This window comes from Arachis ipaensis, chromosome B10 (genome assembly GCF_000816755.2).
Source record: "Arachis ipaensis cultivar K30076 chromosome B10, Araip1.1, whole genome shotgun sequence".
In the NCBI taxonomy this organism is placed as follows: Eukaryota; Viridiplantae; Streptophyta; class Magnoliopsida; order Fabales; family Fabaceae; genus Arachis; species Arachis ipaensis.
In genome coordinates this window covers 30880059-30885490 of record NC_029794.2, presented here as the reverse complement: position 1 = coordinate 30885490, position 5432 = coordinate 30880059, and the positions used below count along the sequence as shown (strand labels likewise).

Genomic DNA, 5432 nt, shown 5'->3' with positions numbered 1-5432 from the left:
GCATCAACCGTTCTCTTATCACTGGTTTCACTCAAATTAAGTAATATTATCCCTATTCCTATTTTATGCATTTATATCAACAAACTATCTTTTCTAATTGCCTGACTAAGATCAACAAGGTGTCCATCGCTTGCTCAAACCAACAATCCTCGTGGGATTGACCCTGACTCATCTCAGGTATTACTTGGACGACCCAATGCACTTGCTGGTTTAGTTGTGTGGAGTTAATTTCCGTGCACCATGACCTAAAGGTATCTATGGTCACGATTTTGGAGAATGATGGTGTGCGTCTACGCAAACCCCACACTTTTCGTACAGCAGCAGTACCAGCAAGTGCACTGGGTCGTCCAAGTAATAGCTGAGCGAGTCAGGGTTGATCTTACGAGGATTGTGGCTTGAAGCAAGCTATGGTTGTCTTGCAGGTCTTAGTCAGGCAGAATCAGAAGGTTGTTGGATTATGTAAACCTTGAATGATTATATGTCATATATGGAATTTGTAGTAGAATTGAAAGCAATAATAGGAATAGAGTTGAGAGTTGGAGTTGCTTTGTCTTTCTGAATTAACTTTGGTATTACTGTCTTTTTTGCTTGTGAATGATCTTCTTCTATGGCAGGCTGTAAGTTATCAAAGCCATTGCCCGTGGTCATTGATCTCCTCTGCTACAGAATGAACGCCATTGCCCGTGGTCATTCAATCTGACGAAAGGTGAAGCTCTAGCAAGTCATTCTCTTGGCGATCCTACTCAAAACGCCACAAACAAGGTCGAATCTTCCAGATCAGAGAACGCTGCTTCTTTGGATTCTAGCCTATACCACGGAGACCCTAATCTCCTCAGAAATCAGCTGAACTGGTGTCTCAAGAAGTCCCCAACAAAGTCATGGATTAACCGTCTAAGAGATGTATAAACATAGCTGTTGGCTCGTGCTTTCCTTCCAAGTATTCACACGAACCCAAGTAGACGCGGGTGTTTGTCATGCACGTTCGTCTTAATGTGATGAACAGAGCTAATTTGTTAGATCATCCTGTTCACCACGATGAAGATCGAATATACATCTTAGAAGTAAATCAAACACTGATCCAAGAAGAAACAGTAATACTTTTATTAATTCATAGGACTCAGTAGAGCTCCTCCCCTTAACCTAGGAGGTTTAGAAACTCATACTGAAGTAAAAATACAGAGTAAAACTCAAAAATAGTGTGTAAAGTCTCGATATTGTTCGAATGATTATGTAAAAATAACTTTAAATACTAAACAGATGACTAGTAAAGGTAAAATAGTCTATTTAGTGCTAAAATTCACTTATGGGGCCCACTTGGTGAGTGTTTGGGCTGAGTTTTGATGAGATCCACGTGCTATGAGGCTCTTTGGGCATGGAACGCCAGCCAGGGGGTCCTCTCTGGGGGTTTGTACATTGGTCTCTCCTCAATTTCAGCAAAAAATTACCTGAAATTGCCCAAAAACACAAAAACTTATAGTAGAATCCAAAAATATGATTTTAACACTAAAACCTATAAAAATAATAAAAACTAAATAAAAAATAAATAAAAACTACTAAAAATTATATAAAAATGATGTCAAAAAGCGTATAAAATATCCACTTATCAGATGACCTAAAAGAGTTTATGGTCACGGTTTTACGAAAGGGTGAGTTAAAAGGGTCTATGGTCACGGTATTGGTAGGTAACTTAAAGGGGTCTATGGTCACGGTTTTGAAGAGTGACCTAAAAGGATCTATGATCACGATTTTGGAGAGTGACCTAGATGTATTTATAGTCACGATTTTGGAAGGTGACCTAAAAGGGTCTATGGTCACGGTTTTTTGAAAAAGTGTGACCTAAAAAGAGTCTATGGTACAGTTTTGAGGAGTGACCTAAAGGGTTTTATAGTCACGATTTTAATGGCTGACCTAAAAGGGTCTATGATTTTACAAAAAGGTGACTTAAAAGGAGGTTTATGACCATAGTTTTTTAGAGTGATTTTTTTTAACTAAATCAGGTTTAGATAATTTGAGTTTAAATTAATTAAGGTTTTTATATATTTTTATAATTTTGGGTATTTCATATATTTAAAATTTAAAAATTTTAATAATTAAAAACTAATGAGAATTTTATATGATTTACTTTAAATATTGAAATTTTAAATCTAATTTTATAAATAAAAAATTAAGTTGAATACTATTAAATTTAAATTAAATTATAGTTGATTTTCAATTACTATTCTACCTTCTAATTTTATTTAAATTACTATACTATCCTAATCCAAACTCTAGTCCTAATTTCCAAACCTTAACCTTAATCCTACCCTAGTTTTAAACCTACCCACCCACTAATCCTCACGCACTCAATAAAGAAAGAAAGAAATAGATAAGAGAGGAAGCAGGGGAACGAGAAAAGAAGAAGAAGAGAAGAAGAGCCCCTACTCCATTCTCCAAAAGACCTGCCCCCATCTCCAGAAAAATCCTATCTTCACCTCTCTCTAAAATATTTTTTTCTTACCTCTCTCTTCTCTCGCCACTCTCTCCCTCAATCTCATTAAGTCTCACATTTCTCGCGGCTGGTGTTGCTGTCGACATCTCTCTCTGATATCTTACTTCTCTTGCGGTCGTTTTGGACTCAAGCTCGTTGTTGCCTCAAATTCGTTGCCACCTCAAGCTCGTTGCGACCTGTAAGACCCAGAACTTTTAGAAAATTTTATTATGAATTAATTTCAATTTACTTATTCATTAAAGACTTTAATTTCAGAAATTTTTTTATTAAAGGTAATTAAATCAAGTTTATTATAGACTAATATAATCTTTTAAATATTATCCAAATTAAAAGTTTTACACCAACCACAATATTATAATCTTATCCAAATACAAACACAAAAGTCAAATAACAAAAAAAATAAATAATCAATCACAAACCATTCAATTATTCACCATCTTCATATTACATGTCAAATTACTGCATAGAGAATACTAACATTTTGAGGTATTTAATTTGATCACTGCCAGTCTTCTGTTGCGTCATGAGTATTGTTCATTCAGCAATAGAGAGTATGTAAAGGTAGGATTGGGTGAATTAGAGAGATGGTGTATTGAGGCCACTGATGAGGTGAGCACCAATCAACCATTTGAGACCATTCATTCTATTCCATATTTATATCATAACCTGAATCTGTCATGCACAGTATATTAGCTCATCCTGGGAGGAACTGAAACATATTGAGCAAGCTGTAGGATTCCTAGTAAAAGTCAGTTTTACAGAATCTTGAATTCATATTCAAAAACAAACAAAAAGAAAATCAATATTGCTCATCTTCCATTCAATTCTTAATCTCAGGTATTGCATTAGAAACCCAAAAAAATATTTAATGAAGTAACAAAGGAGCTCTGCACAGTGAGTGTCCTCTTTTTAATTTATAGCTACCTGTAAATTGATATACCTCAATTCCATTCTCTTTCTAATAACAAGAAGTCAAGAACAATTAATTAAGATCAACATCATGAACAATTTAGTAAATTAAGATCAACAACATGAATAATTTATCAAATCAACATTAATAACATGAACAATTTATCAAATCAAGAACAGCAAACCATAACAAGAACAATTTATAAAATTAACAAATTATCAAAAGGTCAAGAACAACATAACAACTTAACAATCTAAAATTTAAAAGTTAAGAACAGCACGAAAACATTAATTTATCAAATTAACAAGTTAATAAGATCAATTAGAACTGAAAATCAAAATAACAAGAACAACTAAAGCTTTAAAATATAGCAAACCAACAAGAAAACAAGAACTGGAACAACATACTAATCATTAAAAACAAAGCTGGAGCGCAGGGGAACAGAGCTTCTCGTTATGGGTTTTCTTAACATTCCACAAGCTCATCTAAGAAAAACATAACATCTAAAGAAGCATATCTAAGACAGCTTCTCGTTCCTTCCTTGTGGACACCTACATCAAGCTTAGAACAAAGGAATTGATGTGAAGAACATTGAATTACCTTTGTTCGTATTACTAATAGTGTTCAGTATTACATTGAATAACCTTTTGTCTAGTTCCTTCCCTGTGTACACCTATATCAAAATCAAAAATAACAAACCACAAATACAATTTATCAAATTAATAAGTTATTAAAATATCAAAACCAGCACAATCTAACAATTACAGTTTACAAAATCAAGAACAGCCCCTAGAACAACAATTTATCAAAGTAACAAATTAGAAAGATCAAGAGCATAACAAAATAAGTTAATATAGCAATCCAACAACCAAATAAGAACTAAAAATGTAACCTACTAATTAAAAGAATCACTAACTAAAACAAGATCTGCAACGTTCATCCAGTCATTGTTCTGCACAATTATCCCCAATTTAACTAAATGCCCAACTAAGTGATTAAGCATAAAAAAAAAAACAAAGCAAGATCTTGAATGAATAAACTAAATCATACTAATCTTACCAAGCAAAGGAGGAAAGGAACATCTCTGAATCTGAACAACAAATGAACAAAAAAAGGCAAGAAAATAACCATTACTTTCAGTATGAAACTCTGAGAAGTGAGCAATGAGCAGAGTATGAGGGAGAAGGAGCAAGAACGCCGGTGATGGGAAGGTGAGGGCGACGGTCGACTAGGCAATAAGCACGACGACCCACGACATGCGACGGACGACGGGCTACCAGGAGAATATACAGGCGGAGGCACCAATTGTTTAGCGCTGAGTCGAGCCTTGCGGCGGTGGGGGAGACTGTAACCTAGGGTTGAGAGTTGAGAGAGGAAGGACTGAGGATTGGGGGAAGGGCTTGGGGGAGAGTGGCTGGAGACGACAGTTGCGACGGTGGGGTGGCACGGCGGTGGCTGGACGGAGCAAATGACAGAGTGATGGAGGAGCTCGAAGGCCAGATGTTGCTGCGAGTAATGTGAGTGAAGTGAGTGCTCAAGGACGGGAGAAGAGGATTAGGTTTTGGTGGAAAATCTGAAAATCGGACGGGTCCCGATTCGGTTCGACTGGCCGATTTCTGGCCGGTTCGACAGTTCGATAACGGTTTTAAAAAAGGACGGTTATGACTTCTGTCTGAACTGGAAACTTCACCGGTTCACGGTTTGACCGGTTTGATCGGCCGGTTCGAACCGATTTTTAGAACCTTGTTTTAACATATACACCCATACTTTCTAACCCTAAACCTAGCTGCCGCCAATCCCCCCTTCCCAAATACAATCCAACAGCAGATAGCAAAAAGAAAGAAAGAAATGAGAGAAGGGAGACAGCTCAAGAATGGAGAAGAGAAGAGAAGGAAGAAGGCCGCGCCACGTCCTGCTGCTTCGCCACCGTCGCATTCTGCTGCCACCACCAATTTTGTAGAGTCGGGCTGGATTACGTCTGTTTTTAGATTCATTTGGTGGAACAGAACATTCCAATGTTAATAAGAATCCTAC

The 5432-nt window shown here is 36.5% G+C and overlaps 1 long non-coding RNA gene across 1 annotated transcript; it reads right to left on the bottom strand.

The window, feature by feature from the left end:
- Positions 2931 to 5079, bottom strand: LOC110268105. Its single transcript, XR_002356168.1, has 2 exons — positions 4458 to 5079; positions 2931 to 4071 (listed from the first exon to the last, which is right to left on the bottom strand). It is a non-coding gene; the product is annotated as an uncharacterized LOC110268105 (long non-coding RNA).